This window comes from Castor canadensis, chromosome 2, assembly GCF_047511655.1.
Source record: "Castor canadensis chromosome 2, mCasCan1.hap1v2, whole genome shotgun sequence".
NCBI classification, from domain to species: domain Eukaryota; kingdom Metazoa; phylum Chordata; class Mammalia; order Rodentia; family Castoridae; genus Castor; species Castor canadensis.
Window position 1 is genome coordinate 168835326 of NC_133387.1, and position 21238 is coordinate 168856563.

General features: G+C 39.0%; 1 long non-coding RNA gene across 1 annotated transcript in view; it reads left to right on the forward strand.

Annotated features, from left to right (window-relative positions):
• Window positions 1-21238, forward strand: part of LOC141417540 (uncharacterized) — an 84624-nt gene that overhangs the window by 48601 nt on the left and 14785 nt on the right. The window contains exon 2 of the long non-coding RNA XR_012442178.1: window positions 9308-9423. This is a non-coding gene — a long non-coding RNA (uncharacterized lncRNA). The remainder of the gene's footprint in view (window positions 1-9307; window positions 9424-21238) is intronic.

Here is a 21238-nt window from a genome sequence, read left to right on the forward strand (position 1 = left end):
GTAGACACAAGAAAGGACAATGGGTCAGAAGGACTCTTTTGGGCTGGAATCAGACACTTGCAATACAGAGACATGCTGAGATCAGTAGACGGGAACATTGTGTACTGGATGGTTGCAATTCCTCTTTCAGGCTTCCAGGCTGTGGCATCCTGTGCGTGCCTGTCAAATTGATAAATATTTATTTCTTAATGCCTGTAATTGCACACTGGATTGTAAATTCTGCAGCACTGTGACCACTGCCCCTTTGCTGCTGTGTTCTCAGGACTTGGCTTTATAGTTGCTCAATAAATAGTACTTAATGAATTAATGAAGGGATGTATGGTTGGCCTCCTTCCCTTTTCTGGCTCTGCAGGATATGTAATTAATGGTTTTGCTGAGGTGGATAAGATGGGTGAAATCTTGAAAGCTCTTGCCCTAAATGCCAGCCTCTTCTCTTTGGAAGGATGCTACTGCCTTTTGAAGCTGTGCTGAGCGACCCAAAGATAATGTTACCTACTCTTCTACCAGAGAACATGATCTTCCCTAGGGCTCCCCATATCCCACCGGCCAGGATGAGGTACTTGGGGTAGCAGACACTCAGGAAATGCTTGTTGTATTGACTTTTTAATGCACCATAAGAGAAAACAAAAGGCAAGAGTTTTCAGACTTTTTTGAAATGAAGGAAGAACTTTGGGGAAAGATCTTAAGAAGGACTCTTTACAAGTCTACATTTAGCTTTGGAAGTTAGTTCTACCTTCATTTTGTATACAAGTCTCCTGAGAATAGGAGGCTAAATGCCTGACTTATCTTGGTCATGGAGTTATCGTTTGAAGACCCAAGACTTGCACCCAATTCTCTGAGTCCTCCCACTCAGCATTTTCCTTGTTCAGAAGGGAGGAGATAAGCATGCCTGGGCTATTCTTAAAGAAAAGGGTCTGAAGGTGGTGAGGGTAGTTGGGTGAAGAGCCCAGAGTGTGTACCTTATTAGCCTTGATTTCCTCTTAGCTTTGAAGTTCTGTCCAAGGCTTTGAGCTTTCTCTTTATTCATGCACCCGCTGTTCTGTAACTCAGACAATGCCTCAGCTACACACACACACATACACACACGCGCACACACACACACACACACACACAAACACACACACAAATCTATAATTTCTGCAGACAGCTTTGATGGATATCCATAAGACCACATGTTCCCCCATTCATGCTTTTTCTTTCTTTTAAATATTTATAAAGGTTCACAAGCAGAAATAAAAGTCCTTCAGATACAGAGCCAACTAAAAATAGCCCTTCTATTCCTTGCCAGGCAATCTGGCCTCAATCAAGACCATCGGAAAGATGGTAGGGAGGAAAGAAGAGGAGCCGATAACCTTTTATCCAGTTTTTTGGTCATCCCTCTCTGTTATTAATAAGTTAGCAAGATTGACAGCTTGGGATGCAACCCAGATGTTTTTGGATTTCTGCTGCTGAAGATAGCTACTGTTGCTTCATGCTTCTCTGATAAAATGAGTCAGTGAGGAGAGAGGGCTGAGAACTAGCTAACTGCCAGAGAACTTTTGTTGTTGGGCAAAGGGAAGAATGGGTGGAATCTTTCATGGGGTAGGGATTTCACGAGCTCTCAAGATAAGCACCATTTCTGTTGTTTAGATTTAGGCTTTGCCCATGGGGCTGTTGTTGATTAATCTAAGTGATAATTCTTAGATTATTAGATCCCAGGTGGTGAAGCTGGGCTTAGAGTACAGTTACAGAGTGACACGGAGGCAAATAGATGGGAAGAAAGGTAAAGAGAACTTCTGAAACATGAGGGAATGTAACTGTGGCTTAAACATGCTTACACATTCATGCATATAGCATACATCTACCAAACACATACTTATACACACATACACATACATAAAACATATTTGGATAAGTGAATGCAATCCAATTTTATAAGAATTTTCTAGGGCTTGTTTAAGGACATGTAGAAAAGAAATGAACTATTGAATGACTTTGAATTCACAAATGGTTAAAGGCTTAGAGTGACCCAGGGAAGAGGTGTACAGAGAGGGGGAAGCCCTGATTCCTGGCTGATTCCTTCAGTACTTTCCTGTGCATTTCTGGTCAACTTAGTCCACTTTATTTATTTATTTATTTATTTATTTATTTATTTTTTGATTTCCATCTCTCAGGCTGTGATAGCATGAGGGACTGAGTGAAGTAGGAAGTGTAATAAACTAATTGGGTCCCTGAAACCTAGAAGGCCAAGCAAGTCAGTGATACAACGAATATGGGCCCAGGGAGGTAAGATGAAAGTGAAGCTCAAGCCAGTTATATATCATTTAAATGTGAACTAAACAGAGCCACTGTAGTTGCAGACAGTGTAGGATATCCATCATGGAAATGTGAATTAAAAGGATAGTTGGAGAAAAGTTTTCTAATCAACCTGTCCTTGTAATAGGGAACTACCTTCCCCCTCCACATTTAATCCCAGTAGTCACCACTAACCCATGGCTTTGTTTTCTGTGGTTTCAATTGCTCACCATCAACCATGGTATGAAATATTAAATGGAAAAATCTGGAAGAAAATTCATAAGTTTTAAATAACTTCTATTACAGTATATTGTTATAATTGTTCTATTTTATTATTGTTACTATTGTTGATCTTGTCCTATGGCTAACCCATTAAACTTTATCATTGGTATATGCAGGAAAAATATCACATATACAGGGTCTGTTACTATCTGTGATTTCAGGATCTTCTTAGGGTATGCAATCATATTTGATCTCTACTGCAGATTGTCAATAGAACTAAAAACAGAAAAGAACAATTCTTCAGGTGTTTGGGGGTTTCTGAATGGCTGGCTAAGTTGTTAATATCAGTAAAGGAATTTAGCAGTGTTTCATTCTTTTATGTATTTAAATCTGCCATTATCTTGAAACCTAATGTTTATGGAGATAACAATTTCTAAAAGACTCAAAGAAATATCAGAAAAAAGAGAAAGGGATAACTTATGCTGATGTATATATAGATACATACTAAAAGAGTTTGTGGCTCAAGTGGTAGAGTGCTTACTTAGCAAGTCTGAGGCTCCAAGTTCAATCTCAAGTAATGCAAAAACAAAAATAAAAACAACAAAGCAGGAGAGAGTGTCTTTGCTAATCTAACAAACAAACAAACAAGCAAACAAACACAAACATCTTCCTCAAACCTAGGTCTAGTGATATAACCATTGTGTTGGGGGAATGAAGTAGTGGGAGCCATACACCCATCTGGAGGGAGTATTTTACTCTGGACATTGTTTGGAGTTGTCTATGTATGGGAATAATAAAAAGCAGACAGACTTAAACTGTTAGGATTGTTCTGAGATTTAAAGGAAGGAATAGATCTGAAAGTATACTATAAGATGCAGGAAATATGTTAATGGAGGAAATATTTTTGCTGTTGTTGGTGGGGCTAGAAATGAAAAGAATGTAATATGCACTAAGGTCATCCTACTGGCCCCTTATGACCAATTCCAGATCACATAGCTCCTCTGTGTCATAGTGTTATTTCTCAACATTGACACATTATTTTCACATCTGTATAAATACAGTTTTCTCTTGTCTTCTTGCTGTAGATGGAAAGGGCTGGTTTTCTGCCTGCATATAAGGAATACCTATGTCTTAAGAATGGTGGCATTTCTACTTTATTCGCTTCCTTTCCCTTAGTTTCCTAGGCAATAAGTCGATGTAAATTCTTCATGTTTCTCTAGGGTGTATGATCATGTAACTTTCTGACTATAAGAGCAGTTACTGCTTCCATCATTCATTCAACACTGAAGGTGTGCCAGGTTCCATGCTGGCATGAAAGCAGATAGAAAGTTACATGACATATAATTCTTGTCCTCAGGTTTCTTTTAAACCAAATACAGAGTAACAGACATAGAAACAACTAAGTCTATTGTAGAAGTTCCAGACAAGCTGCTGGAAAACTCTAGCTGGAAATATTGGGAACATTTTATGCAATTAATAAGTTTTCAGACTATACTGGATTTTTTTGTCCAAATTACTAATTTTTTATTGAAGGATTAAATTTTATCATTGTAAGCAAATATTATCAGTTATTTTCAGCAATGTGACCTACTCACCTTTTTCATTTTCAAGAAAGTAATATGCAAGTATAAATAACCAGAGTTTGTTGTCTGCCAATCCTTCTTTCAGATAAAAAACATGGTGTTTTCTGGGCTAACTAGTTAGATTGCTACATCACACCTTACATCAGAAAAGATAATGTTGAATGCTATTCAGGGGAAACAAGGCCTCTCATAAACTTCTACTGAAATGGTAAATTTATACTGGAATTTTTAATAGGTAGAGATGGCAGCATGAGAAACAGTTCTCATTCTTGACCTGAAACAAGGTGTTATATGACTGTTTTAGAAAGTATTGTAGCATGGATAAAGGGATAGCAAACTTTTCCTGAGAAGGTTCAGATGAAAAAATATTTTAGGTTTTCAGGTTATATTGTCTCTGTCTTCAGTGCTCAGCTGTGTTGTTACAACAGCAGACACATAAGTGAATGGGAGTGACTGAAAGCTTATGTACAAAAGTGTCAGATTTGACAGTGGTTTGCCTACCTGTGGTTTGGAAAATTGAAAGCAATATATCTGGAGTGAACTGAAAATAGGCTGAATGATGGGGAGTACTGGAAGTCAGGCTAAGGATTTAAGATATTTTTCTATGATAATGAGAAGCCACTGGAGATGTCTACCAGAAAAAAAAAAACACAATTTTCTGATGATATTGAAGATAGATAAAAGCAGAAAGAGAAATGAAGAAAGAACACCAATTTATGAGACTATTGTAAGTAGGCTGTATTACAAATTAACAGATTTCAAAATGGTAGAGTATATTAAAAATTCTTCTCATTAGTTAGAAGAACAGTTCTTCTTACAGCTTCCTTGTATAAGCCAGGATCTCAGCAGGAAATGGGAGCACTTCAGTTGGGTCCTCTGAGAAGAGTTTAGTAGAGACTAATTACAAAGGTATTGGCAGAGTGTGGGGAAACCACATACAAAAAACAAATACCTTCAGCTGCATAACAGAGGATTGTTGGAGTTCCCAAACAAGAGAAATGTGAGAGGTTTCTAGAACCCAGAATGATAGAGTTGAAGTGGAAACAGCAGAACCCCAGCCCCATATTTTGGTGATAACACAGGAATAGAACAGGAACTATTATCTTGACTTCATGCTCCTTTTCTACAGGTTTTGCCTGTAAGAACACAAGAGGGACACAAGAGGAAGTTGGCATAGGACGTCAAAGTGTAGGTGCACATTTGATGCAGGTTTAGCCTCCCAGGACAAGGAGCAGGATGGAAAGGGTGATGGCTGACCATGGAAGGAAAACCAAAAGTCCTATTTTTATGATGTGCTGGAAATGGGATTACTGTACTGGAAAAATAGTGTAACAAAGATACTTACATCTTCCCAAATACCTTGTGTTCTCCCCAGTGCCCTTGTCATGTGACACATTCTGACTAAGAGACTGTGAGAGGAAGAAGCACATATCCCTTCTAGGTTATAGCATTAAAGGCATAGCACTTGACACTGTGGCTCTTTCTCTGCTTTGGCAACTTGGAATCCAGGTGTGTTGTGGAAGATTATTGAATAAATAGACTGGAGCCTGATCTACTGCATAGAAATTTGTCCTGGAGAGCTGTTGGGCCAGTAGCAGAGTTTGCATAAGTGAGAAATGAAACTTTGTTGTTGTTATACCACTGAGATTTTGAAGGTTCACTTCTTCCTGCAGCATAACCTAATCATCCTGAATAATATGGATAGGAAGTTCCAGACACATGCTTTGAACTCTCAACAGTGTAGTTGGCTACTGTTATTTTGCTGAAGAAGAGCTTGACAGCATAGGAGGCTGTGTGAAGCATTTAAGAAAGGGCACCAATTACTGCTTGCTAGTGGGGCATCCTCTTTCTGTAGGAGTGGGATAAGATTTTATAGGTCCGATACTTTATCAACCAACTTATTTGATTATGTTATTTCTAAATGTGCTTCTTCCTGAGACTTCATTGCTTCAGACTTCCCTTACATATGGAACTAACTTAGGTAATTTCTTCAAAATTACTGTCCCTTGAAGGATAGAGGCCAATTAAGTTGCTTGATGAGAACTGGAACCAAGGTTGTCAGTGTGGAATTATACAATGTCCCTATGAACTGTGGGAAGACCTTGAACTTTGCAATCTGCCCATGTTTGAGTTTCACTCTGGTCATTTATTAGCTATGTGACCTTATGCATGTTACTTAATAAGCCTCAATTTTTTCCTTGTCAAATGATAATATCTAAGGAAAAGTGTTATTGTTGATATTTAAAAAGATATATGTTAAGAAAATAGCATAGTGGTTAATTAATACATCTCAGGAACTAAATGATTTATAATCCTTTTTACTATTTGGTCTACGAACATTCTGCTAAGTTTGTAGCTGACTGTATTTGAGTTACTCTCATCTTTACTTCCTGTCTGGTTATGTTGGCTGGGCTTGATTCTCAGTAAGGGTTTTGTGAAGATCAAATTAGATAATTTTTTCAGAGGGTATTCTAAAAGAGTAATGTTCAATTAAAAATGCAGAATAGCTCTATGCAGTGGCAAATGCCTGTAATCCAAACACTTGGGAGACAAAGGCAGGAGGATCATGAGTTGGAGGCCAGCTTGGGCTACCTGAGGAGACCCTGTCTTAAAAATAAGCAAAATATTGTTTTAGTGAGGCAGTTGTGAGTACTGGATCGGAGATTAGTATGAGTCAGAAGATATGGTTACTAGACGCAGCTAGTCATCTTAAAACATGTAGTAGTTGTTTAATCATTTCTTTTCATCAGTTTCTAGTGTCCTCATTACTAGGGTAGGAATAGGCATGGCTGACTTGTCTGTTTCACATTTATAACTCACAGGATTGTTGAACAGCTCAAAGAAAATAGCAGAGATGGAAAGTCATGGATGGTATAAGCCATTTCAGTTACTTCTACATCTAGCAGTGCCTTGTATTTGACAAGATGTTGCTCAATGAACAAAGTGGCTGAATAAATACAAACCAAATCAACAGGAAATAGAGAAGAGACTTAGATTACAGTCAGTTTCTCCTGAAGATGGAGAAGTGAACAGTGGAGTTCTCTAGCAAGCACGAGTCTTGTTAGTATGACTGGACTTAGTGACTTGCAGCTGCAAAACTTTCACAATAAAGAATATTGGAAGTCAGAGCCTAGGGGTGTAACTCAGGAATGGACCACTTGCCTAGCGTGCACAGTGTCCTGGGTTTCATCTCCAACACCACAAAAATGTAAAATTTAAAAAAGAATCTTCAAAGTTAACTTATCCAATCCTCTGTATCCAGCCAGAAGAAAAATGTGTGCAGAGGGAGAAATGGCTTACAGAGAATGGCAAAGCTGGAGTTCCAGCTTTGTAAGATTTAGGGTGAGTGCTGCTTGCAATACTCAGACAATGTCCTGCCTGGCATGATGTGGTCTCTCTTAGCCCCGAAACTATGCAGACTCTAGGCAAGTACAGCTGTCCTTGGTTAGCACCTACCTAAATGAGATGGGGTGAATGTACTATGCTTTAGATGTACAAACTATACACTCATTAACTTTTATACTTTCTTCTCCCCAATGAGCTCGGAAGATAGTTATCATTGTTTCCTGAAAATTCAAGAGTAACAGTAGGTTTTCCAGCCTCTCAGACTTCCAAGGGTCCAACCCTTCTCATCAGATCAATAGAGGCCTCACTTGTTGATCCAATGACCTATGTGTGGTCTAGGGTCTGGGGTTTCCAGGCCTACAAAGAGGTTTAGGTACCTGGGTGATAATCACATTCTGTAATAACTTTGTCATAAATGTACTTTCCATGCTGAATTTTTTCTTGTACTAAGGGTCCTGAGATGATAAGAGTTTGATTTTGCCTCAGAGCAAACCTTGGCCTCTAAAGACTGAGACTTCTTTACTAATAAAAGCTGCTGAATTTTTAAGCACATTGTTCTTGCTGGCAGGTTGGCTGCAAAATTGTAGCTCTCTGAATCATGACTAAATTGACTACTTATCAGAGTCCATGTGAGTGTGGGCATCTGATCCTTTGCATTGTGACTGGAAGTGGAAGATGAATCACTCTGATAATCCTCCTTCATGCCAGTGGTGGTTCCTTATCATAAGGTGGAAAAAACCCAACATTGGGTTTCAGTGTTGCTATGGGTATTTACTATGGAGAAAATGTTAAGTTACCCTGTGTAGCCTCAAAGAAAAATAGGGAAACTCAAGGTTTTTTTGATCTTTGGTAGGCTTTGGTAGCACAAACAAAATTCTGGAAATTGATTACTGGGATCTTCTCTGACCCCCAACCCAAAGTGTGGACCGAACCTAGGTATTCAATGCAAAATGCAAGTGAAAAGAATTTCAAACATCGTCACGGAAAAACAGATTCAGTTTCCTTTACTTATAGACATGGGTGTCTTTAATAAAAACACGTTTGAAGTTGAAACCATAGAAACAGTTATTTTGGTCATATAATTGTAATATCACCCTAAAATATTAAAAATCCTCCTATTGTCCAAATTCTCCATCAGTGTTATTAGTTTTGGTATGATAGATCTGTGATTTTTGTGTGTGTTTGTGTGTGTGTGTGTATGTATGTATGTGTTTTAGAGCACACTTAAACCTGAACAAGGGTTCATTGATAAAATTAGTTTAGTTATCTGGCATAGCAAGTGGGGGCAAAGGATTTCAGGCTGACTCTGTGCTTCTTGTTTGTGGTGTTGTTTGCATCTAGTAGAGAGGAAAAGAGTGTGTTTGGAAATGTTGACATGGACATGATGGTTAGCGTTTTAACTAATAAATGCATAGGCTTGGGGTAGATAACTGGGGTGGTCCTTTCTCCCTCCTCATCTGTATTTTAAACTAATTTAAAAAAAATTCTTCATCTCATCTCTAATTCTTTAATCTAGAGACTTACTGGAGTTGAGGACAGTGAGGTGATGGTATTTTGTTTTCTCACTGTCTATGCTCCTAACATATGGTGGTCACAGATTTCCTGCCATAGTTCCTCCATTGCTGGGTCATCTTAGTGAAGGCTTTTGATCTCACTTTGGTTCTAAAAAAAAAGGTCAAAGAAACTAATCTATAGCTAAATGTTAGGTCTCAAGAAATAGCAAATTTCAACACTTCCCCTTTTAGATAACTCTGAGGTAAGGCAATTTCATCATATACCACCCAGGAGAATGGGGAATATAAAGACAATAACAGAAAGGGGTAAAACAGATTAAATAAAACACTGAATTGAATTCTTTTTTCTTTTTCTTTTTAAATTTTCAGAAGTTTGGTTTGAGAATTAGGTGAAGGTGCAAGCTAGTGCCTTTGAAAGGGACCCGCAGAAGATCAAAAGAGCCTATATGTGGTGAATAGCTTTTGATGAGAAGAAACAAACTCAGGTATCTGTGGTAACACTCTATTTGTCTCCTTGTTTATCTACTCAACCATCCTTCAATCTACATAGAACCACCAGAGAAAAACCACTGCATAGTCATCATGTTGCCCCAAATAGCTCTTGGAGGACTGACCTGAAAATTAAATGGAAATAATTCCACTGCTCAGTGCATGATCTTGTCTAGTATTGAATATTGACTCAGATCAGATCAGATATGTGCACAAAATTCCTACTTAATTGCCTTTGATTTGGGGAAAGCCAGCTGGAGTCCTAACTTGGAATCTTCCCCCTTTGATTTGTCAGCGAGCCCCAGCAATTCTTGGAAATTCCTGAGATAAAAGAGTATTTTTTACAATATTAAATACATAATTTAATGATTACTTTGCAGTTTAGAACAGCATCAAATTTCTTCTGCCAAGAGTATGAAAAGATGTTTCCTTGCAGGGTTGAAGCTAAGAATTCCATCTATACCTCATGGAAGGGTTGTGGGGATGAAAGGCAAGCATATTTCACCATTTTAAAAAGCTTGACATTTTAAAGTTAAAAATCACCCAGGATTTAGAGGAGAAAATATACATGAAGACCATTGCCATTCAGCTATATGGTTTTGTCCCTGGAAATTTCCACAATGCTGAATATCAAAGCTGTCATCATAAAGGGAGATTCTAATTCTGTTTTGGATGCTTACCACACACTAGATGAGAAAAGCACATCAGCACAGTTTATCCATTTGTATGTTGAACAGGTAGAATTTAAATTTTTTCAAACTGTCCAAACAGACTATTTTTCTAATTTGTCCTGAATATACAAGACTTCATTGCTTTCACAAATATTAAGTATATTCTTCTTCTGTACAGGCTGTAGCCTAAGGCACCAGGGGTATGTGGTGTCTTCAAGGAACTTAAAGCCTGCATTATTTTCCTTTTCTAATAGTAAAAAATGTTACAATTCTTGTTTTGTGCCATATTTCTCTCCATGTCCCACCATAAAAAATACCATTGTAGGGACATTGTCTCCAATCTCTTCATGATGTATACTGTCATCGAAACTGTAGTCTAAGATTTTCAGCTCTCTGCTTTACACACTTAGATGTGACTCAAGCTCAAGCTCTCTGGACTGTCCACATAAACCTTCTTCTCTCTTCTCCAGCCAGATCCTCCTTATAGCTTCTGCCTCTCCTAATGCCACAGTTTTCCTCCGGTTTGTAGTTGGCTACCATTCTCCTTCATGGACCCCAATAGAGAGTATCCCAACTGGTCCTTTGATTTCAAAGGACCAGTTTCCTATGAGTCCTTCGTGAGTTTCCTCCACATCTAGTGACAACCCATTCTGGTTTAACTCATTATCTCTTGCCTACTCTGTGATTGTCATCTCCTGGTCCCCTATTTCTTCTCTCTCTTCCATTTTAATCATAGTGTGCCTGGAAGATTGATCTTTCTGCACTGTACTCTTGTCCAAATGCTTTCATTGACTCTTCTTTGTGTCCAGATAAACCCTCAACTAAACGTTTAATCTTCATTTTCTGGCCATAATCCCCCACATTGGTTTTTATAACACATGGTTCCTAGCACACATAGATCAAAATTATCAATCTAGAAAATTGCTCTCTGTAAACATGCTGGGCTGGGTTGGGAACATGTTCCTGGAAATAATTCTATTTTGGTTTTATTTCCTTTAAGTTCTAGATGAAGTGTCAGGTTCTTCATGAAAGCCTATGAGAGACCTTCTTTGTCAACCAATACTTTTGATATGCGTTTCTATTGTCCTCACAATATTTTTACTTAAGGATTTATTGTATACACTTGTAGCTTATAAGGAAGGACCTTGATTACATGTTTCAAGTTGCTTTGTGTCCATCTTCATTCCTCACCCAGTGTCTATCCAAATAGCTTGTCAGGTAATTAAAGAATAAAGGAAAGAAGGAGTGAATAATGGGAGATAATAAGTGAAGCATAAGAAGATAATAAGTAACTCTGAAGTCAGAATATCTGAATTCAAATCCAGGCTTTGCCTTATAGTAGCTGTGTAATTTTAGGCATCTTCCTTAACCTCTTTTTGCCTCCTATTGTCACCCATAAAATAAAGATAGTGTAAGAACCTCTCTTGGAGTTATTGTTAGGAATAATTATATTACCATGTAAACACTTAGAATAATGCCTGGCTCAGAGTAGAGTCCCATAAGCATTAGCAATTATTATGATTTTTCTGTTATTAATGGAAAGAAGAGTTTTGCATAAAACTAGAGTAGCTGAAAGAAACTTTCTGAGAAGGAAAGGTAGAGTTTGGGTCCTGAATGATAAAAGTAGAGTCAGTCATCAGTCAACATGGTGCTGTCCATGTCAGCCATTAAGTTGGCCCTTCATTTCAATCTATAAGTCCTTTCATTTACCAGAACAATAGCCACTTTCAGGATCCTTTGTTACAGGATATTTTTTTCTTTATTGTTTCTGGTTCACATTTTTACCATAGAGCCATGAAGGCTGACTTTGTAGGGTCATGAAGACTGAGTTCAGCGCTACCTCTGGTTAACTCCAGGCCTTCTATTGCCAATCCCCTCTGCTGTCAGCCTTGCTGGGGCTCAGCCCAGGAAACATCTGTAGGGACAGCTGTGGTGACACATTCTCACATCAGACAGCCTGGCCTGAGCAGCCTGTGGGGCCACCTCTTCCAGAATACAGGATGAGAAGGCTGAGGAAAAAAGAGAACTGGGGCTGGTTTTGTCACCTGGGGCACAGAGTGCTCTGATGACGTGATCCTATTGTCTAGAGGACAACCTTCTGTTGTTTTGCTCTTTTTAGCAAAATAAATAAAGCCCCCTGTTTCTATGGCAATGTCTGAGTGCCAGAGTGTAGTGATGGTCCCACCTGGATGCATGCTGTGGGCTCTCAGCCTAGGAAGATTATGGAGCAAGGGGGAGACTAATTATTTGCACAGTTCCAGCCTAATGAATAGCTTTGGATAGGGAACTTCCTGTAGCTGGCTGGGGGATACTCCACCCAGGCAGCTTGATTAGTGGCTATTTTGAAGTGCATTGTTGTGACTCCCAGAGGGCAAGGCCATTTGATGGACCAGGTTGTCTTCCTATGCTAAGTCTGGCTCACTCACCTTATACCTGAACATTCAGTGCATCCTGATGCAGACAAGATGGTATCTGAGTGCCTCTCCAAGATGCTTAGTTTCCTGTACCTGTCCTTTTTCCTGCTCTCTTCCAGCTTTTGTCATTCCTGGGATGAATGGGTTTGGTTTGGGTGGAGGTGATGGAAGACTTTAAGGTTTCTAAGTTCAGGTAATAGATCCTCTCTCTGTTTCCACCTCCCCATGGATATGCACTTCTGAAGGCAGGTGTTCTCCTGGTATCCCTGAAAAACACGGGATTTCTTTGGGAACCTAAAGGACAGAAGAAAGCTATGTTTTGTGAGATGCTTTACTTTAGCTATGCTCATGCACTATGCTAAATACACTGGAGTGTGTTTCTGAAAGAAAATAAAAGAAAACACAGAAGTGGGTGGCCTGGTGGGTTGGTCAATAGATGATCTGTAACTGAGAATAAGAAAAATGAGGTCTGAGCCTCTGGAGCCTAAAGTTATTTCTAACCCTGTGCCAAGGCGCCTAACTTCACTTACTTCTCAGCTTAGATCTTCTCAGTTTGTCCCTTTGATATGGAAATGTACACATTGATCCCTGCTGGAGGACTGTAGCCTCTAGGACCCCACAGCTCAGGGAGGGTCTCAGGTTGAAGATGGGAGAGCAGAACCTAGCCAGCCCCTGCTTCTACTTCCTTCCTTCACTCTTCTGTCTGGAGTTATGTTTCTCTTCCGGTGTTTTCTTTTCTATCTCACATTCTTTTCAGAACTAAGGGAAATCCTTCCATTTGCAAAAGCAAAATAAATGAAGCCATGATCCAAGTTGCCATGCTCCTAAAAATACACATGAAAGTAAGATGTAGAAATCTTCATACTGAAGTGCAATTTGGGGAATGTGTGCCTATGTTCTGCCTGTGAATAATTCAGCATGATAGGTGGATCCTGCTTGCTCTCTGAATGACTTTTGGATTAACTAGAGGAAGACATTGGACAGGGTTGCAGGCAGCAGAGCCAAGATCTTAGAAACACAACCAAGATGATCACCAGGGACTTCAGCTGAGCTTCCTCAGAGAGTGAACTATCCTACATCTGAGTTTTGAGGCTTTTAAATAATGAAACTAAAGGTTGCTTTTCAAAGCACAGTCTTCATTTTGAGACTGTGTACTTAATCCAACAATGGAATTCTCAGTGTTTCTGAGACACCTTTTTGGGACAGACTATAGGAAAGATATTATAACCACAGTGCTTCTATGGTGTATATGATTTTCAAGATCCTAAGATAACATTTGAGACTAGGAAAAAAATAGCTCATCTCAAAATTTAAAAATAAACTATAATAAGAGCTAATGAATGTTTAGGTTATTAATCTTTATACCAAATAGTCTACTGCAATTCAACATAGGTATTATATTTATTTTTTCTCTTTTCCAGTTTTTGTGTGTATATGTTGAGAATATTCAAGATCTATTCTTTTAACAAATTTCGAGAATTTAATTCAATATTTTCAGTTAACAGACTATTCATTAGATGACCTAGAACTCATTCATCTTAAACTGAAAATTTATACCAACATCTTCCCATTTTCTCTCCCCCTAGACCCTTGCAACACCATTTCAATTCTACTCTGTTTCTATAAATTCATCTTTCTCAGATTCCACATATAAGTGAGATCATACAGTATTTTTCTAACTTATTTCACTTGCCGTAAAACCATCAAATTTCATCTGTGTTGTTGCAGGTGGCAAGATTTCCTTCTTTTTCATTGTTTGTTCTTTTGTAGAACAAAATTTACTTGTCCTACACAAGTGTTCTCAGTATTATTCATACTGGGCTTTAGATGAGACTTAGGTTGTCTTCTGAAATGAAATCCATACCCGAAAGAATTAAAATTAACCACAGTAAGGATATTTGGAACAGTCTGTTACAGGTTGTGAAGACAATTTTAAATGACTGTGTTGTGAACTATACGATCAGGTGAACACCACTGAACAAAATAGAGAAGATGTTTTACAGAGGAACTCTTTTACTTGGCTGGTTTATTCTGGCACTTTTGGTTTAAACACCAAAACTCCAGATAAGAAATCTTTCTACCTGGGAATGTCATTTGAGTGACAGAGACAGGTTAAACATCTTTTATCTGAAAACCCCAAATCATCAATGCAGCAAAATTGAAAATGTTTTGAGAATCTACATAATACCACCAAGGAAAATTCCACATGTGGCTTCCTGTGACACGCTACAGTCATAATACGGGTGAACGGTGGTACAGGTGCCAGACCCTTAGGTGCAACCCCCAGCACTGCCAAGAAAAATACAAATCAAAACAACTAATCAAACTCCCCAAAACACACAAAAACAGAGGTACACTAAAAAAATTGTATGAAATTACCTTCAGGCCTTATGTATAAAGTGCATATAAAACATAAATGAATTTTGTGTTTAGATTTGGGTCTCATTATATCTCATTATATGCATGCAAACATTCCAAAATCTGAAAAAAATCCAAAATTCAAAACACATCCCATGCATTTTGGGAAAGTGACACTTAACCTCTGCTTTCATTCTGACTCCTGTGCCTTTACATGCTTCACAGCCTCTAGAGACTTTTTGAACTGACTGCTTCCATTTTTGTCTACCCTACTTAAAGATAATGGTAGTAATCATTTGTCTTTTGATATCTTGTCATGTTATACCTCATGTGCATAGCTGACTTATGGTAAATCCTCAATAAGCATTAGCTATTCTAAGGACACCTAGCCCTGCTCTTCTCTAGCTTTCTGTTTGTTTGCTTGGTTTCTCATTTTTCTGTGACTAAATTAAGGGCAGGGGCTATATAATTATCTTCATTCTTCAGGACAGAGTAAATTCTCAGCAAATGTGTGTTGGGTGAATGACTGCATGAGTTAACAGGTAGCTCAAGTTTCAGAAAATTCTAAGACTTATTAAACCAGATTTTTCCAAACCTACACAGGTAATCAGTCCACAGCCCAAAATACAACACTAAACAGCTTGTTTTGTAGATTCTAGCATTATGATCCTCTGGCATCTAACCTCTTCAGTTTCTCCCTTTCTTTTTTATTGATGCATGGGAGTACAAACTCTGTTCTTCAACCTTAAAGTGAATGATGGCTGGACCATGAACTGTGTATTAAGTTCTGGGACTCTGTCAACCTTGTTCACTTCAGTGTCTGTACTATCTGGAACAGGGCCCAAAGCCTAGCAGTTGCCTATTAATATTTGTGGTCAAAAATGCTGGTGTAGACTGTGCAAAGTAAAGAGTTCAGTTTCAGATACCCATTGGGCACTCAGCAAAAGGAGCATCCATCTAGACTGCTCCATATTACCTTACCACCTTCTCACCTCCCTTCAATCTCTTTCCACTGGGAACAGGTGTATTTCTTTATTGAAAGGATTATCTTATCTGTTCTTTTTCTTTTTTTTGGCGGTACTGGGATTTGAACTTAGAGACTTTACCGCTTGAGCCATACCCCAGTCTTTTTTGTTTTATTTATTTTTGAGTAGGGTCTCTCATTTTTTTGCCTGAGAGAACTTTGAACCCTGATTCTCCTGCTTTCTGACTTCTGAGTATCTGGGATTAAAAGCATGAGCCACTATATCAAGCCTGCCTTTATCTGTTCTTCAAGGAGTCTCTAGTATCTTCTAGATACTAGGCTGTGATCTTTGGTTTGGCTCGCCAGGTCACTTGATGTTTGGGTCTACCAGTAGACCCATCCTCACCTCCTGCTCCAGGTATACTGCACTCCATATGGCTTTCTGTGTAGTCTGAGACCCCTCGTTCTTCTTCCCTGTCACACAGGCTTCTGACTCTGCCTGTTATTCCTTCTGAATTCTTAGCCTACACTCCCAGAGTTTGTCAGGTTTGTTATTATTAAAAAATTTGTCTCTGATAGCATTTTCCTACAAAAGGATTTTTAATGTTTTCCTGCTCTATCCCATAGTTTAGTCTCTTTGTGCACATTTCTTTGTGTGTATGTGTGTGTGTGTGTGTGTACATTCTCACATCCTCACATCAGCCTGTACTGTTTTCATTGCTTCTGTTACTCCCACAAAGCTGTACATTCCAATGTCCTTATTATTCAGATGAATTATCTTGCAACTTAGTACAGTGTCTGGCATGAAGTATGTTACAAATAAGTATAGACTGAACTTTGATATGTGTCTTCATAGAGCAAATGAATGAATGAATGAATACTCTTACATCCAGTCAGGGACTGCTCCTATCTAGTTTGAGATGAGAGGTATTTGCTTGACTCCATAAGTCTGTGCACATTTATGGCTTAAAAGGACTATTTGGTGATGGTGCTGTTCTTTTGAATACTTTCCCCTGGCTTTCTAGCATTTATTTCTGTGGTTCTAACTTCATATGGAGTAGGTAAGAGAGACGGGTAGACTGTATACTGTTCTCCAGGACTGGCGATTGGATTCTACCCTTTCTTCCTCTACCTGCAAGTAAGGATGTCTCTTGGGGGTGGGGAGCTCATTCCTGGCATTTCATTCTTTTGAAGATAATCTGTGCAATAGGAATATCCTTGTCTCTTCAGCTTGTACTTTCAGTGTCCCCCTCCTACTCCAGCAAGGTGTCTGCCAAGTCACTTGTGCCCTCCAGGCCTCTCCTCATTTATAAAAGGAGTGATCATTTGGTTCCTTCTAGCTCTGACATTCTAGAGATACATGATGACTCTAGTCCTGATAATGATGATAGCATAGTGACAGTAGCTTTAGGAGAGGGTTAGTGGTAAGTTTAGGTCCTCCAGGCAAGCTCTGGCCCCCTGTGGCATAAAATCAAAGAGGGCACTTTTTGCTAATGTGCTTTATCTTGCCCATCAGCTCAGGGAACTAATTCTACCCTGTGATCACAGTTACCCGGCCTCCTCATCTGAGGAGATGCAATCCCAAGAGCAGCTGCCCTCTGACCTGCTGGCTGCCCCATGCATTACTCACCTTGTCACTGGTCCTGAGACTGGCCCATTGCCTACTGGGAACTCAACTGTCTGGAGCAGTAGAGGGGCCAGGAATGAAACAGGATGCTTGCTGGGTGAGAGGGCAGGAATGGAGACTGTTGTGTTGGGGGGAAGGTACAGTTCAGGCCAAACACACATGCATACTTAGCATGTGTACCCAAGGAAACTGGGATGCATCATGATCAGATGGGTCCAAGGAAAAATGTCTAGTTGGTACCCTGATGCTAGGAAAAGATCATGGCTTTGCCAAACCAAACAATTGAGGCATCCAGGCAGTGTTGGCTGTTGTGTTGCTGGCTCCATTCACCTTCTGCTGTTTCCCAATCAAAGCAGAGCTCTGACTGCAATAATAAACAGCATGATGACAGCAAGATAGTAAGAGAGATCAAATCTCACAGGCAGTCCCCTGGAGTAGTGCCTGACTTAACAAGGACTTCATCCTTGTGAATGGAGCCTTAGATGTTCCCTAACAGCGACAGTCTTGAGGGCTTATCAATGAATCTTTCCAAAAGGCAGTTATGCTTTTGGTAGGCGTATCCCATCATGCTCTTAGGAGAGTAAATCAAAGGTAAACAAAAGAGATGAAGAGACAGGACAAACTAAAGGACTAGGGGAATAAAGGACTTTGGTAACTCAAAGCAAAGTAAACAACCAATGCTATAAACTCTAGTGTTTTCAGGTAAGAACTGGGCTTTGCAACTGGTTCATGACCTTAAGAATGTTTCTTTGTTACTCTGACCATCGATTTTCCTATTTTGCAAAGTAGAAGGAGCTCCCGATAAAGTTAAGTCTGAAAACAAACAACTGAAAACTTGAAAGATGACAATCAGAGATTTACAAAGCTACTGTGCTCTTTCCATTCACCAATGTGTATGAATTAATGCACCATTCTACAACAGGAGACAGTCTGTGGAAAGCAAGGTGGGGATGGAGGTAAAAAGAGAAAAGAAATCATAGGACACACATCTTTCTGTAAAGGATATGTCTGCGTTTCCTGATATTTGCCTACCAGGACAGAACTTTTTGTTTGGCTTTATGACACCCTGGCACTTTCAGGTACCAAACTGCAGAGAACCTAAGGAGTAACATGGAAACTACAACCATCAGCAATCCCACATATTGAGACACAGGGAAAGAGACTGTGTGTATGACTTTCCAAGTCCATCTGTAGCTTTAACTCAGAACACTAGGAATTGAATCTAGAGACTCAAACTCTTTGAGGTTCCAGCCCATGACATCAAAGCCATCTGTTCTTTGGATTGTTTCACTGTAGACAAACTGCTAGACTAGGATATTGCTCATTGCAGTGCATGTTGGGATAAGTCAGAGCTAGTGGATTTGGCTCAAAAGTGGCAAGAGAGATGCTTGCAAAGTTCAGTAAACAGGACATGGAGGAAATCAGGAGCTGGACTTGGGTTGTTAACAAGCACCCCCCACCCCATTGTCAGGAAACGTGGGGAGCTGACAGCCACAGAGCACACAATGATGCAGCAGGAAGTGGCCTTTATAAATACACAGGGGTCAGGGCCAAGCCCGGCAAACAATAGGGGGAACGATGATGGCAGGCAGTGGGTGTGGGGGGTGGAGAAGGCCAGGATGATTCCATCAATGACAAGAACTGAGCAGGCAGAGGAGGACCTTGAAGAGGGAAGTCTGAGGGTTGCAAATTAAGCAATACAAATTACCAGGTGACTCACTGCCACAACAGAGGGCATTGGAGATGAGCAAATTATCCACAGTATATCCTGTTGCTCTTTTAAGAATCTCTGCACGGCTTCCAAGTCCCAAAGATTTCTGTTTTGCTCACTTACCGGAAGGTAGTCAATTATTCAGAAGACACTATTCCTCACCATGGTGAAAGAGGGGTACCAGGCCTCACTTTTTGGTCTGTGTTCACTTTGCAAGCAAATAGACCTTAAGGAAGATTGAGGAGCTTGGTGTGCAATGGACAGAAGAACTGTAGGGCATCAGGCAACACTTCCAGAGCTAAACTTTGATTTAATCTCCCTAAATCAATTTGGAGTGTGGATGGGGATGAATAGATGAGGATTTGCCCTGTAGGGAGCTGCACCTTTTATGTCCAGAATGTAGCCTTGGAAATAAGGTCAAACATTTGAAGAGTTATAGAAGAGGTAACAAATCAAAGTGGGGTTGTTTGCTACTTGTCCAGCATCAGTTATTCCTTGCTGATTATTAAGCAGGTGAGTGAGTGGTTGTTTGTAAAGCTGCTTAAGGAACCTAAATTATTCTTTTTGTGGGATAGTTCCTAGTTCTTTGCAAGACTAGGAGGGAATGGAATAGACCAACGACAGTCTTGAGGCTTGCTTTCCCCTCACAATATGGGGTTTGTCATTGAGGGTATTTATGAAATGTTTAAATTTATGGGGACAATATGATTTTAGATAAAACCCTTCTTCCTCTCCATCTGTGCCTGGACAAGCATGCTGGGTTAAGGGAGCTAGCACAGGTTCCATTTGTTCTCAGAACCTGTGTGATTGTGTAGAAATCAAAGAAAGGCAAAGGGAAAAAAATTATCATGAAAAGCTATTTATAATTTCACCAGGTATTTATAAAGTAATAAGATGATTTCCATCCCAAAGATGTTTGTGAAATACAAGTAGACATGCAGAAATTGTGAATGCGCAAGATTTAATATTCTGTGTCAGTTATTATTTATTTTAAAGTACTTTATCATAAAGACAATTAAGTATTTAACTGAGTAATCAATTATTTAATGGTCATCCATTTCTCTAAAATGGATTTGCAAGCACAATATCCTGAATTCAAACCCCAGTTCCACCAATATATATATAAATATATATTTAATAGACATTCATTTTGAATTTCAAGGAGAAAAGATTAAATAAAATATAAATTTAGCACTCACCAAGGATACCCTAACTCTAACCTTGACTCTGATATGTTGCTGGTGAAAACATAAGCAAACATATTTATATTAAGGTATATTTAATACCTTAAATTATTTATATTCTTCAACCCAGCAATTTTATATTGGAAATATTTCATGATAGCATAGGTAAAAAATTATAACCAAAATATTTATCCTATCTTTATAGAAATAATTTTAAAAGTAGGAAATACATTTTCTAATAATAGGACATGTATTAATTAGATTACTGATACAAACAAATAAAAGACTATTATCATGGCACTGATTAAATTAATTAATGATATTAGAATTAATTTTATGTATGTTTTGGATAAGTGACTATTCCTTGACAAAATGGAAAAAATGTAGGATATAAAATTGTGCATATGAACCTGGAATCTTAGGTCAGAGTCCCAACTCTGGGGTTTCCAACATGTTAAATCCAGTCACCTGCCCCACTGTACTGATTAAAGAGACAAGTAGTGATGAAGGCAGAAAAAGGAAATTTATTAACTTGGGAGGCTGTGGGAAGAAAGAAAGTAAGTTTAGTTTTAGACACCATCTTTGAGGTCTGAGATGAACTTTAGTTTTAAATAGAGGAAGAATGGGGGGTGATGAGAGGTATGCATAAGTAAGAAGTATTGGTCAAAAATGTTTTGGTTGATCATTGTCAGGATTGGTCAGGCCAGACCTTTCAAGATAAGAAGGTCATTGTTGCCTGAGGGGTAGTTTCAACTCTTGTCATAAGATGTTTATCCATCAGCTCTGTTCTTGGACTCCACATGACTATAGGAGAGAATGGCTCATTGCAAAGAAGACAGATGCAAAATGAGGCCAAACATTTACAGGCCCAAGTGAAGAGTC